Genomic DNA, 14,588 nt, shown 5'->3' on the forward strand with positions numbered 1-14,588 from the left:
ACTACTCTTTACTGTACAGAAAAATTATTTCTTCAGAAAACAAGGTACGATATTCTTAAACCGGAAGAATAATAGCTTAGTTCGAAATTAAATCAACCTCTTACGACCATTCTCCGTCAATTCAAATGAAAATAAGGCCTTACCGTCGACTAGGAACGACAGAGATCTATCCGATAATAACTTACTTAGATTGGCGAAGGAACTTTAAGCGGTAACATTTTTTTTTTTTTTTTTAACGAACAGGCGTTGAAAGCTGAACGCAGCCGATAGAAAAACTTCTTCCAGACAGAATTAAGAAACTTTAATAATATTGCACAAATTTAGACTTTAAGAATTGTGCAATAAATAAGATTAACGAAAAGTTCTGTTGTTTTTTCTTTCTTTTTTTGTTAATTACACCCCTTACAAAATGGTAAGTCCTTTCTAATAGCTTTTTTTTTGTAATTAAACAAAAAATCCCTTTTTTATTTATAATGACTAAAATTACAACCGTCAGTGTAAAGTAACGAGTCTTAAAAAATAGTTTAAGAAACATTAATTTAACAGCTATTATACGTACAGCGAGAGAATTAATTTTTGCATACGTAAAAAATTCTCTAAGGAGACTTCTGAATTCGATATGATTTCAATCGAAGGAGAGGTTATAAATTAAACCCGTACGGTTTATTTGTTCAAAAAACCTAATTCTTTATCAGACGTACCGATTTCGACGATTTCTTGTTTATGCTGTCCAGGAAACTGCATCTCACGGTACCGTCTTACATATTTTTCCAAAAATAACTCGTTTAGATTTCCTAAATGAAAAATTACTTTTTTTTCTAGTCGCTTCTTGATATTGCAGCAATATATTGATTTCTAATATTTTAGATATTGTTACGTGCAAATTTAAGAAAATTAATTAGAACGTTAAAACAATAATTATAAATATTCAACGTTCCAGAGAGCCTTGCCACGATCTGTAACACTCTTGATGAAGTATTCCAGCACTCATTTTTTTTTTTTTATTACAAGTTTTAGATTATGGATTTCATCCAAACGCATTTTTCGTATGAACGGTAGCATTTAAGTAGCACCTACTCATAAAAAAAACTTCAATGCTTTAATTTAATTTTTTGCTTTTCTAAGGAAAAAGTTTTTGAATTCATTTTTATCATCTTACAAGTTGTTCTGTTTATGTAGGATAAAGATTTTCTATTTTTGAAATAGTTTAAACCAAAGTTAATTTAACTCGGTAACATATATACACACATATATTTTATATTAACTAATATTGAATCTCTATTTTCACGCAAGGTATTCGAAGCTTTTGGAAAAAGCTTAAATAAAATCATAAAAATAATAAGAACGAAACTACACTTAGTAACCGATAAAAATTTTCTTTAAAATTAAAAGTTATACGGTCAAGTAAAAGCGTAAAAAGCGAACCGTTACAAAATACAAACTAAAATTGCACGGATCAATGACCACCCGTATAGCGAGCTGGTCGATAAGCTACTGAAACTGACCGATATACATTGTCATTAGAGAAATGTTACTGGTTACTACGAGTTCAAACCGATGATAATAGTTAAACCTCAAACCACCGACCTCCAAACTCCCTTCTATCCATTAGCATGATATAAACCGCAGAAATCAACAACGTCCATATCCGTCTGTATAGATATACCGTGCAGTACTACGAGGTAACTGCAAAGCTAAACTCCGATCCATATCGAAACGCAAAGAGAAAATAATAATTACATAACTGCGATTACATTTAATATAATTAATCTATTGGAAACGTAACAGAAAAAATAAACTAAAATCGCTGATATTGCGTACGAACCTATTAACTTTTTTAATATATTACATTCCAAAATTAATGCGCTAAAGGCAACCGATTACAACTTCCAACTTTGTTATTAAATTTAAAACGGTTAAGTAAATATTACGATCGCTAAAACATCCCGTCGCAAAATTGTTATTTTAAACATAAACACCTAAATTTTACATGACATTTAAGAGTTTGCCGATCAAAATTCTTAAATTCTACATAAAATTTTATACAAAGCGAACGAAAAGTAACGCAACCCGTACGGAAAAAACACGTGGAAACCTGTATATAAAAAACACTTTTATATTAAATTCTAATAAATATTAAATAATTTCATAGATAATAGTAATTTTGTTATATATCTTCGAAATGTTCTCCGTTTGTAGACATCAACAAGTTTCTTCATGTTAGCATCCTCTTTTTTTAATAGTTGTACTCTGATACGGAATATTTCGACTTCGGCGTAACGTTTGAGTCGATCGATTGCGCGACGATTATTAAAACCTTTTCTTCTAAATAACTCTGAAGAAAACATCCGCGGGAGATAAATCTGGCGACCTAGGTGGGCGTAGACAACAGGAAATTAATTTCTCATCAAAGCACTCGTCTAGCGTCCCAATATTGTGTTATTCGCTACACAGGCTGTCGTACCAGTCTTGCTGCAACCGGCAATCGCATTTATCTTCTAGCAACTATGTAGTCGTTTACGATCTGCCGTTAAGGTGTAAATTTTACCGTTTGCGTAAAAAATGTTGGACCGACTATTTTCTTTTGAGAAATCGGGCCCTAAAGTCCGACCCTTTTCTAAACGTAATTAGTCTCGTGGAAAACACGAGGGTTATCTGCGTTCCGATAACGTTGTTCTAGCTATATAAATAGTCGTCAAAACGACATCTATTTGTTCAAATTCTTTTTTAAACGGCTGAAACACGGTTGAAATCGTGAATATATACGGAGCTATTAATGATGAAAAAATGTTTATGGCAGACAATTTCCAATTTTTAAAGGTAACATTTTGAAGACGTTGACGGTCATGTACACCAAATTTCATACAATTCATTCTTATAATTTTTTATTGGAAAAACATAAAACGGCGAAGAGAAGAAAAATGAAGGGAGACGGGGTATTTTCTCAACATATTGCCCAATGCCTCCCGATTATGTATGTGTGCGCATATATTCGGTTACCGAATAGAGATGGAAATACAGTTTCGTAACGATGCCGCGACGCAACTGAATACTTTTAAATAGAAATGAATTTTTTTGGATTTTATAAAAAGTTAAATATCGACAAACTTTTTGTATCGATAACCTAACATATACGAGCAAAGTAAACATTACCGAATTGATAATAAAAATGGATTGTAGATAGATTTTAAAGCGAGTTATTTTAAGAGTTGATATATTTTTAGAGTAATAAATATGATTATCATTTATTTAATTTGAAAAAACTTTTTTTTAAATATTAATTACTTTTACAAAAATCTGCTGCAGTATTACAGTACAGATTTAAAAAAAACCGAACAATGTCGCTAAATACAGAACGATTAAATAAATCCTCACGAAGTAACTTCCAAATTTAAAATAAAAAATTTCTATATTAAAACATATTGATACTATTACTACAGTTTCTGAATTCCTCTAAAATCTGCGGTAAATTTTAATACACTTTAACATCGTACAACCGATCTTTTTTTACGCAAAATAAAAAAAAGGGAAATAGTAAAGTTGAAGCAGCGAAAAGGAAATTCTTATAAAACGGTAAAATGTTTGTATTGGAGGTGTGAGGAACGAGATTCTTTTTTAACAAACAATTTTGTAGAGGTATTCTATTGTTATGGTATTTTCGTTAAAATATATATAGTTTCAGATTAAGGATAATATGTGATTCAAGATATATTCGTATTTACCCAATAATTACATTAATTTTATGTTTTACATATTTCCTCGCAGTCTTTCTTAGGGCTGAAACCATATATCATATGAAAAGCATACGAGATAAAAGCGGTCCTATTCCGAGTTTTTTCTCCGAGTTACTAAGTTAATTATCGATCCGTTACACGGGATAAAACAAGAGCGAAGATTTGAACATAAACTGTAATTCGGTGGTCTTGGAATTCTGATTTGTAATAGCATATTCGACTCGCTGATGTAGACATCGGGAAAACCGATTCGCTCCTAACTCTTCTTCATACGCTTGTTTGGTCGTTCGTTCTTATTATTGAGAATTAAATCGAATCCTCTACAAATACTAGTTATAACGTAAAAAATCGCGCACGAGTAAAATTCCCATAAATTTCAACATAAATAGACGTATTACCATTTTCAATAACAGATTTTCAACAAAATTAATCGAATCTGTCCTAAGTACTACAAACCGCAGAAAATTTTATAAAAAGTTAAATCTATATCATCAGCAGCTATCTGAAGGATTTATATCTCCGATTCCTGACATATAAAGCCGAATTGAACTCGAACACGGAGGATTACGTAAAAAATTTGTCACTAAGTTGGGGATCATATTTACTAGTAGCGACAACCTTTCTTATAAACTAAGTACGAAAAAACGTACGAGAAGAGGAAATTGAAAATAATCTCGAAAAAAGTAATAACTCGCGTATGTAAGTAACAAAATAAATATACTGAGAACGGTTTATTATTACGATATATTTAATAAAATTATTTAAAATTTAATAAATTAACGTAAATATAAGTGGAGAATAAACGTAGCGTATTACACGCTGATAATTTCATTAACCCGCTCAAGGGCTTTCCTGTTTTCGATAGTAGAACGAGTTGCTACATAAGATAGTAGAGATCGAGCCGGTCGCATACCAAACCCACGCGCCACCAACAGTAACATTCCACCTGACTGAAACATACATATCTGTCTCAAGTTCTCGTACGAGCGGTGAAACAGTACGAGAGAACAGCGTTAGAAGAACGGGGACAGCTGTTATACGGTTTAAGAAGTAGAATCCTCCCGCCTAGTTAGCGGGAGTTAATTCAATAATTGTAATATTTTACGTTTTGAGAAACACAAGTACAAACAATATTGTACGAATCAGATGCGACTCTTATCGAAAAAATAGAGGACTATCGCAGCCCCTTTGCTTTTCTTTTATTATCAGATTAGATGACGCGATACCCGCTCGATAAAATAACTTTTACTCGAACGATAACGTTATACGAAAATAAAACTTTCGTTTGCCTCACACGGATACAAGAATAACAATTATTCATTTACGTGAAATAGGCTGTATACTATGATTCGTACAAGATATACCCTCTCCATCGAAGGGCTGATCCACACCATCACTAAACTGATAAACGATACTGAGACAGCAGGCGTCAACGGAGGCATAAAGAAAAAACTGTAAGAAAGTATAACTATTACTTACTATCAAACGAATTATTGTCGAAACACCAATCGCACTAATGAGAATCAAAATCGATTACGTTATTATTTAGTAATAATATTTTTCACATAATAAATCGATTAATTATTATTATAATTTATATATTCGCCCGACCATCTAAGCAGGAAACAACGCCCCTTAGAACCCCACTCGTTCGTTATCCTCGTGGTTTTGAGAAATTTTCGCGTTTATATGCTCCTTCAACCTTCAGTCGTTGATCCCCGCTCTTCGGTTTCTTTCTCGTGAAACCCAGCTACGCTTAGCGGCAATGCATCGTCAAGAAAAAGATTGAAAAAACTACATGAAAGGAAGAAGAAGAAAATTAATACTGAAAGATGACGTTACGTACAAAAAAAATAATAAAACAGAAGAGGAAACTACGAAGAAGAAGTATACTTGAAAAAAAATAATAAATGACAGAATAATACTAACTAAAATAATGCGAATATTAAATACTTTACAGAAGTAATCGTTAAAGGAAAATCGAATCTCTTATTATATTTCTATTGCCGTGGTGATAGAAATATAATAAAGTAAAGGATTAATGTTTACGAAAAAAGCGTCTAGACCTTTCGCTGATTACAGAAGTTTAAATTTAATTAAGAATTTAAAAAATATAGTTTGATAATCAATCTCTTTTTTAAGTGTTTGTATTACTTCACAATTTTTTTTTTAAATCGATTTTAATTTCATTTCTATTTTTTATTCGTATCATAAATATTAATAAGAATGCAAAACCGCTGCTCGCATGAAAACTTACTGTACGAAACGTAAAACGATAAACTTACCTATCGATAAAAGAAAATCGAGGCGAAGAATGCTACTGAGCGTACGCTTTTGCTTTACAATCCTGAAAAATAGCCGATTTTTTATTATTCTACATTTTGTTACCGTTAAAATTGTAATTAATTCTTATGAATATTTGCAAAAACATACTCTAAATAAAGGAATTAGATCACGGTAAGTACAATTGCCCTCTCATAACAGGATGCTAAGAGACGATGACAAAAAAAGGAAACATATCTTCGGTCGTGAAAACCGCTTTCTTTTTTATCTATTTAATGAAGAATAGGCTTGAAATACGTAAAAAAAAAAAAAAAATCACATTAAAGTAGAATTGAGAACCTTCTTTTTCACTGTAATCGGTTTAAAAAACTAGCGACGTATTTTGAGATAAAAACAAATTGAATAAAACGGAAAAGTCAAAGTTGCATCCGTGATTTAATTTTTTTTGTAAGCCTCCACTGTGCTCGAAGTTCTTTGATCGATTTATTTATTATTATAACCTTTTTGTTACAAAGCTCATCGTAATATAACGTATACTCTCTTTTTTAATAATTTTAAATCCACGAATACTTTTTTATTGAAACCGAAGTCGAAAAAATTACGACATAAAATAGGTTAAAAGACAAAAAAATAACGCTTAAAAATATATAAATTTAAAATCTGAAATTATTGTCATCGCATCGATATTTAAACGAATTAATGGCGGATGATTTTAATACGGTAGACTAACAAAAGATTATCTTCGACTTCATTTTTTAAATACGGTTAAAAAATAAACAGAATTTTTCAATAGAAAAGCGATAATAAATATCAGGTAATTATAATTTATACTTAAAAATACGAGCACGAATAGAAAAGTACTCGTATTAATAATAATCCTGTATCGTAAACGGAACTATATATACGCAAAGATCAATTGTAGAAAAATTTAACCATCTAAAAGAAATAATACAAAAAAAAACCGACCGGACAAAGAAACTAACAAAACCAGAACTAGAAAAAACGGAACTAGCATTTCGTTCGACGAAGGATATATACAAAAATAAAAAAAAGACGTCTATAAAAAACAAAAATTAAGACGCTACAATAGTTATCGAACCGGAATGCCGATACGCAGAGATGATGTTCACCCCGGACAATAAAAGGAGATATAAAATATTGGAAAAGAGAAAGAAGCGACACAAAAATTTACGTGGAAAACAAAAATCTACGACACGATAAGAAAAAAAGGGTAATGTTTAACGGGACTCGGTCCGTACGCGTGAGGACATATTAAGTAAGAAAATACTTCACACCGTTCGACTCTAATTCAAAGACATTTAACAAACGAAGAGGTGAAATAATAGCGGAGAGAATACTTCATTTTTTTCAATAATTTAAATAATAAATAAAAATTGCGAGTTTTAATATTTTCTAAAATTAAATAAATACATATGTACTTTTTTTTACAAAATCCATAGTCGATTAATAAAGACTTGCATAAAAATAGTTAACGAAGCTAATAAAGCAGAAAAAGAAATTACTTTACTAAAATATATTCTTAAAAATATATATATTATATTATACGTTTCGGCTTTAAATAAAAATAAAACCCGCAAGAAATGATAAAAAATGTACGTTAATAAAGTCTATTAACTGTTATCACTGAACTTTTTTCTTAAAAATAAAAACTCAGTCCGACCCGTTACTGGCCGCTAATTCATTTTTATTATACGGTCTGTTATAGGCTAGCTAAGTGGCTTTTCCGTTTGTTACAAGCGCATTCGGTAACAAGTAAACATTATAAAGCGGAGTACAACTTTGTTATCGGATTTTTAAATTTCTTACCTATCGTAAAAACTATTACTAGTGCGTATTTTAATAATTAAATTCCAAAATATATAAAAGAGGAAATTATTTGAAAACAAATTTAAAAAAAGTAGGATTCGTTCACCCTTTTTATAATATACATTATACGTATTCCGATAGAAAGTATTATATTTATTTATACGTACGACTGTAATTTATAAAAATAACGATCGCTAAATCGATAACAATAAATAACTTAATTAAAACGGTAAGAGCCGTTCCGTTTATACAGACAAACTAATAGCAAAAGGGATATAAAAATACTGCAGAGTACACTGAACGTCAAAAATAATTAAATTACTACAGTCGTAACACATCGACCTATTAAAAAATTGTATTATTAACAACTCCCCTTCGTTATAATGATAACGCACGTCTAAATTCATAAATAATAAATACGAGTAATAATTGTTAAAATTTAATTAACGTAACTCGATTGAAATAATTAATATATATACTACATAAAGGATTAACGAGCAAATCAAAACGGTAATAAAATTTAAACGCCAAACTTCGAATTCGGCGATTAGTTTAGTTAAAAACGGCTCCGGCAGAATATTTTGAATTTTTACAAAGTAGTTCTGCTTCAAAAGGTTTCTGTTTTTATTAAATACGGCACGTTTTTGCAATCTGCAAACAGTAAAGTTGTAACTACGGTGGCCGCCGCATACGAAAATAACAGAACGGTAACAGTAACTGAGGGCGATATTTCTTTTAATTTTGGATTACCGCAGATTGCATTTTTTTTTGTTTTAATTACGCCCTCAATATTTAAAAAATAAAGTAGTATATTAAGTTTGAACGTATAAATACGACCGATACGTTTCATTTGACCGTCTTATCGATGTACTGCTCGAACCGCCTTATCTAAACGGGTGAATTTTGAAGGGTACATCGTACGTACCCGCTGAGGAAGTGTGTTGGAAAACTCCACGTATATGAGGATGAACGGGAAGAGCATATAATTCTATAAAAAACATTATTAGTATTTAGGTTCTTTTTTTAAAAACAACCGATACATCTTTCACAATTTTTCAGAAATCAGATTCGGGGGACGGTAAATTTTTTCATGTAAATATAGGAAACCGAAAGAAGTTTACGAATATGAAAATTGGTATTTAGCCTTTTCTTTGAAAACGCAAAGATACCCGTTTCATTATTTTTAATAAAAGGGGAGCGTACCAAATTTTTGTACGAAAGTAAAATCCCACCAATATCAAACGATTAATGATTGAATTATAGGAGACCCTCCAGTCCGCTTTCTCCATCGTTTGAACGTTCAAATTCAATGCGAAATACCGTTACCGTCCCCGCCCAACTTCTTTTTCTTCGAGCAGAACTCTTTTATCTATTACGTTACGAAATATTAGCTTTAACAAAAGAGGTGAATAACGACATACGCTGTAGAAAAATTCTTAATCTTTAAAGAAAATTTATTTACGTAGAAATCTTATTTTGTAAAAACGATCGGTAAGACTGTACCGTTACCGTTTTGGTAAAAAAAAAAACGAAAATACACTCTTAAAAAAAAATTATTTCAGTCGTCGTTTGATGAAACCGAACGGGAACGATCTCTACTTAGTGGAAATTTTAATCTGTACCGATGTATTTTTTTTAAGCTAACGTAAATTTGAAAATATCAGAAGAAACATTAAAACAGCTTTTTCAGCCGCGAGGAGGTAAATTAGAAGATGAAATCCGTAATATTTGCCGGTACACTATACCGGACGTCCGAGTACGCTACTTGGGCGTACCAGGTGGTGGGTTTCATAGTACGCTACTTATTACTAACCCGACAATAAAACGCTAACCGTATAAAATATTCAGTCTCATCTTTAATTTTAGTGGAGCTCTCCTTTAACAAATTAAATCTCCGTAATATAATTTAAAGTCGGATGAATTAACGGTTTTAAAAATTTATGAAAATAATAATTAGTATATCTAATCGGCAGGTCCCGGTCAGGCGTGTCATTTTTCATACGCTACGTAAATTTCCATTTCATATCCTCATGCGCAGCTTCGAGTTTGGTGAATCGATAAAAAGAATAAATAAATAAAAACAAAATAGCTTTCGTAATTCTCTTAAGGGTAATATTAAAAACGTACAACTATCGCCTAACACGCCCGAAAAATGTTCACGCAGGAGACCGTTTCATTGAGAAATAACCGCACGAAAACACGTTTCAAGTCGCCGCCGACTCCGCACCTTCACCGCTATCTCACGTAAAATCTTAGTTGTCATAACATACACCGATGTAGAAGTTTGCGTTTTATTATTTTTTTTTTTTTACGTTAGGTGTTGGTAAATACAAAATGAAAACAAATTATCTGAACCTCTAATTTTGTTCCGGTCGGAAACTAATTTGTTTAACGTTCGTGTACGAACAAACATAAAGACTGGGATCAAAAATCGGGTTAATACGAATAAATATTTTACGTATAACAATAATTAAACTTTCCGTTAAATCTACGATAAAAATAAAATTATTGAACCGCTGTTATAAAATAATCGGGTCAGTCCATACTATATAAAGCGGAACCGAATTAATAAAACATTATTGTTGATTCCATACTAAATTAATAAATGTTAAATTACAACAAATTCGTCACAATCAATATCGTCTATTAAATTAAATAAATTAATTAACGATTCAAAAATTATCGAATCGAGTAGATCATATTTAATAATTAAAAGACACAATTATAAATATTATTAAGCCTTCGGTATCGCTCAAGCCGAAAATACTAAACGTAAAATATAAACTTTTATTTAAAAATATTACGCATCTCCTCCAATAATACATCCAAAATATTGTAATCGTATTTTTACATTTACGAATGAAATGCCTCAAATAACAACAATAAAAAAAAACCGGCTCTTCAAAACCAGACATGAAAACTATTTCAACGTAATACACCACAATGTCTCGGCCTACGAGAAAATACGCTTCCGTTACAATTTCTAATCGTACCGCGGTTGATATAATCGCACAAATCAATTAACGCGAATGACACGCAACGGTTGTATCGCACGATACAACAATTATTGAATATCCTAAATAATTTTTTACAACAAATTCTGTCTTTTAGAATCGTTTTATTTTTTAACCTATAGCAAAGCGTACAATTTATTATAACGGGATTAAGTTGTATTCTGTTGAAAAATCTAATTGTTTTCTTCTTTTTTTTTAACAAATCTAATTTTCAGTTATTACTACTGATGTAATTCTAAGTCGATTATAATCAAACGAGGTGCCGATAAGACTGTATTAATATATAATTTCAAATTAGATACCGCGTAAAAGATTCATCTCCTTTTACGCTTGAACAAATCTAGTCAAAATTACCATCCACGAAATTAAAAACTATATTATTAAATATAAGTTTAATTTTTGTTACAATTAGAGGATAAAAATTATGTTTTCAGCCGCTACGAATAACATTGTTTTCGTTAGAGCAACCGCGTGTGTCGTAGCAAGATTTTTTCTAATTCTGTTAATAAGATTTTAAATAAAAGTATTAAAAAGATTAATTTTCTTTTTATCCTCGTACGATACGAACACGTGATTTTTATTAACAAGGGTTTTAGATTATACGAATTAAAGGCGAGGAAAAAATTCATAGCGGCGTTTCTCAGGGATCAATGAAGCGCCTTCTTGATATATTTATTTACTATATTCGGTTTCTGTTTCGTACGCTAACGTTTTCTTCCTGTACGTCGGCAGAACATCGAACGATTTCGAAATTAAAATTTTTATTCCTGCCGACAAGATCCTAAGGCGTTATGATAATAATAATGTTAATAGGTAAAACTTCCACCACCGTTTTATTACTCGGTACTTGCAGAAGCACACAATGAATACTGTCAATGAAGCTTAAAAAACTTAAAACATCGCGTCGAGCTCAAAAGTTAAAAATATTAACCCGAATGAAAATTTATCTTAGCAACGCGTTTTGAATATCCGACAAATTATTTTCTAATGTAATATTTGCACGAAGATTAGCCGAAAAGAGTAATGAAAGTTTTAATGACGATGCAGAAGGTTCCAAGTTTTTTGGAGGTAAGTGAAATTACCGATAACGTTTATAATATTCAAATACAGTCACAATCTTTTTTAGAAATCGCCATGAAGAAAACGAAAAACTTAGAAAGGTAAAAGACTTGCATATAAGGTATACTATTTTGAACTATATTTATATAAAGCACGAGTACGGAACGTACATGTTTACAATTTAACGAGGTAAAAATAAATCCTTAGTTATTATTATTTTTAAACTTCAATACGCAATTCGTTAATTAATGTCTAAATTTGTTCTCAAACGCAAATTTTTTTTTTTAATAAACATATTTAAAATTTAAACGGACAAAGTCTGATCTCATAAAATACAGCGATTTAAAAAAAAGAATCGATTAATTTTTATTCAAGCAGTAATTAAACAAAAATAATTTTACTTACATATGAAATTTTATTAACTTGATTTTAACATCTTAGGTAAACACTCGACTGAAAAAAAAGGGGAAAATGTATTAATATAGTTAAATAAAATTAAATGTAATGAAAATACACTTTTAAAAGTAGCACAAACAACACAATAAACAATAATAATCCGACAATAATACGAAAAAAAAAAATAAATAAAATTATAAACGAAAAAAGAACTTACCACCACCTTATCTAAAATTTTCAAAAGGAATAAAAAGAAATCATTGAAATTTAGCCAGATTAAGGATATAAAGTTTGCGTCGAATTAAATGCAAATTACTTTCGTTCTTCTAAAAAAATCCTTAAATAGATCTTCACTATTTTATTTAAAAATAAATGAACGCTTCTTTTATTAAAGCCAATATTAAGCTAGCTACTCTAGCGATGAGTTTTTACGAAAATAAATTTTTAAAATCTCCTTCAATTTTTATAAATATATTCTCAAAACCAATTTACACTAACGGTTCGTAATTTTTTTTTTTATTGACATGAATCATTTAATAATTTTCGTTCATTCTTTGAAATAATTTTTTTATTTTGTATGTGTGTGTGTGTGTATGTGTGTATGTATGTATGTATGTATGTATGTATGTATGTATGTGTGTGTGTATGTGTGCGCGTGTGTGTGTAAAAGATGAAACCTATAACAAACACCTTATATAACGAGCAAGTTTTACGCCCTGGCCAAATTATTACATTGATTTATTAAGCGAGTAGTGTGTTATGTGTGTGCGAGTGAGTTGTGTGCTCGTGAAGGCATGAGAGAGTGAGACAGAAATAAATGATAATTCCTCAAAACAACGAATACGATTTATTTATATATATATAGGACGACCAAATTATATCGATTTATACAATGCTTCGTTTAAAACCGGATACAACCCTTAGTTATTTTGGGGTAAAAATCTGTCTGTTACAAGACAATTTTACTATACAGCTGATTGTCCTTACCGAAGAAAATATTTATTAACAAATAATTGTATTTCCAATCACGAGACTGATATTCAGTTTCTATTTTATAATAACGGATTTTTTATTAATCCATTATCCAATAACAATAATAAACAAGTTGGTCGGCGGGGAAGATGGGTGGGGAGGGTTTACCTCGAATATTTTTGACTACATAACGCGAAAGAAGCACAAAAATGATGAACAACGCGATCTGCGTATAAAGGACTTTAATCGATTACATAAAAAAAAAAAACAATAGATATTTTATGCGCAACCTTCACGTGGATACACGAAACATAATTATGAATATCAACGTGGGTTTTCGTTACCGAAACGAAAGCCTTTTTCTCGAGTGACTTTCAAATACGCGTAACGGAAAGAAATTTTGAATAATATATTTGAACCGATACAAAATAATCAGTAACGTACTGGTTTCATTCTGGATGAAGATACCGCCAAATATCTACAGGTAAAATGCCAGATGATTTTATTCGTTGTCCTTCTGTAGACGAATCGTAATTCTCTCACAACTACCTCTTTCCCTTATCCTACGGAGAGGGGCCTCTTGTAGTGCTCCTCAGCGCCTACAAACTAAGAATAAGGCGTACTTCAGACGTATAACGATGTTGCCGGATGTATTTTCATAACGTTCATTTACAAACGCGCGAACTCAAGCGACAAGGTGGAGAGGATACTTCTTAGTCGTCTACAATAGTGTAGATCGCTCTTCTTATTGGGAGTCGCACTGATATTTAAAGAAACGCCAATCGTTGCAGTCAAATCGTAGGCAGCATTCACGTTTCGTGAACGTGACGCGTTACCGCTTTTCAGCCTGAACCACCGAAACCGTCAACAAATAGTTAGAGGGATACTGTACGAGCGAAATAGAAAGTAAGTTAAATTCGGCAAGAACGGCTATAAGGCACAGCCGAGTCGTATGCCGTAGTATTGTTTACCGAACTTCGTATACGTTTTAGATCTCTTCTTCAAGACGTTCTGCGGGTTTCGACTAGAAGAATTCTTATCGCGGTTGTGGATCCGATTTCAGTTACTGAATCCTAGATATTAGTGCGGTTCGGTTAAAGGAAGATCCGACTACGAAACGGTTAGAGGTTCCTCTTTGCTATCTTGTTGCTATAAGAGTCCAAACAGGAACAGAATCGTTTATATTACGTTTTCCCTAACCTAATCCAAACAAATAAAAATATTTGTAGGTAATATTTATACAGCTCTTCATCCCTAATCACCGTACGGGAATGTAGGTTTTCACATAACCCCGTAGCTCATA

The 14,588-nt window shown here is 31.3% G+C and overlaps 1 protein-coding gene across 5 annotated transcripts in view; it reads right to left on the bottom strand.

Annotated features, from left to right (window-relative positions):
* Window positions 1-14,588, bottom strand: part of sfl (N-deacetylase and N-sulfotransferase sfl) — a 722,911-nt gene that overhangs the window by 448,376 nt on the left and 259,947 nt on the right. For 4 of the 5 annotated variants that reach the window (XM_075377448.1, XM_075377447.1, XM_075377450.1 and 1 more), the window contains one exon: window positions 12,323-12,370. The exons of the other annotated variant lie outside the window; for it this stretch is intronic. The gene's annotated coding sequence lies outside the window, so the exon portion shown is untranslated. The remainder of the gene's footprint in view (window positions 1-12,322; window positions 12,371-14,588) is intronic. 5 annotated transcript variants of the gene reach the window in all.

Source organism: Lycorma delicatula, chromosome 10 (assembly GCF_047948215.1).
Source record: "Lycorma delicatula isolate Av1 chromosome 10, ASM4794821v1, whole genome shotgun sequence".
In the NCBI taxonomy this organism is placed as follows: domain Eukaryota; kingdom Metazoa; phylum Arthropoda; class Insecta; order Hemiptera; family Fulgoridae; genus Lycorma; species Lycorma delicatula.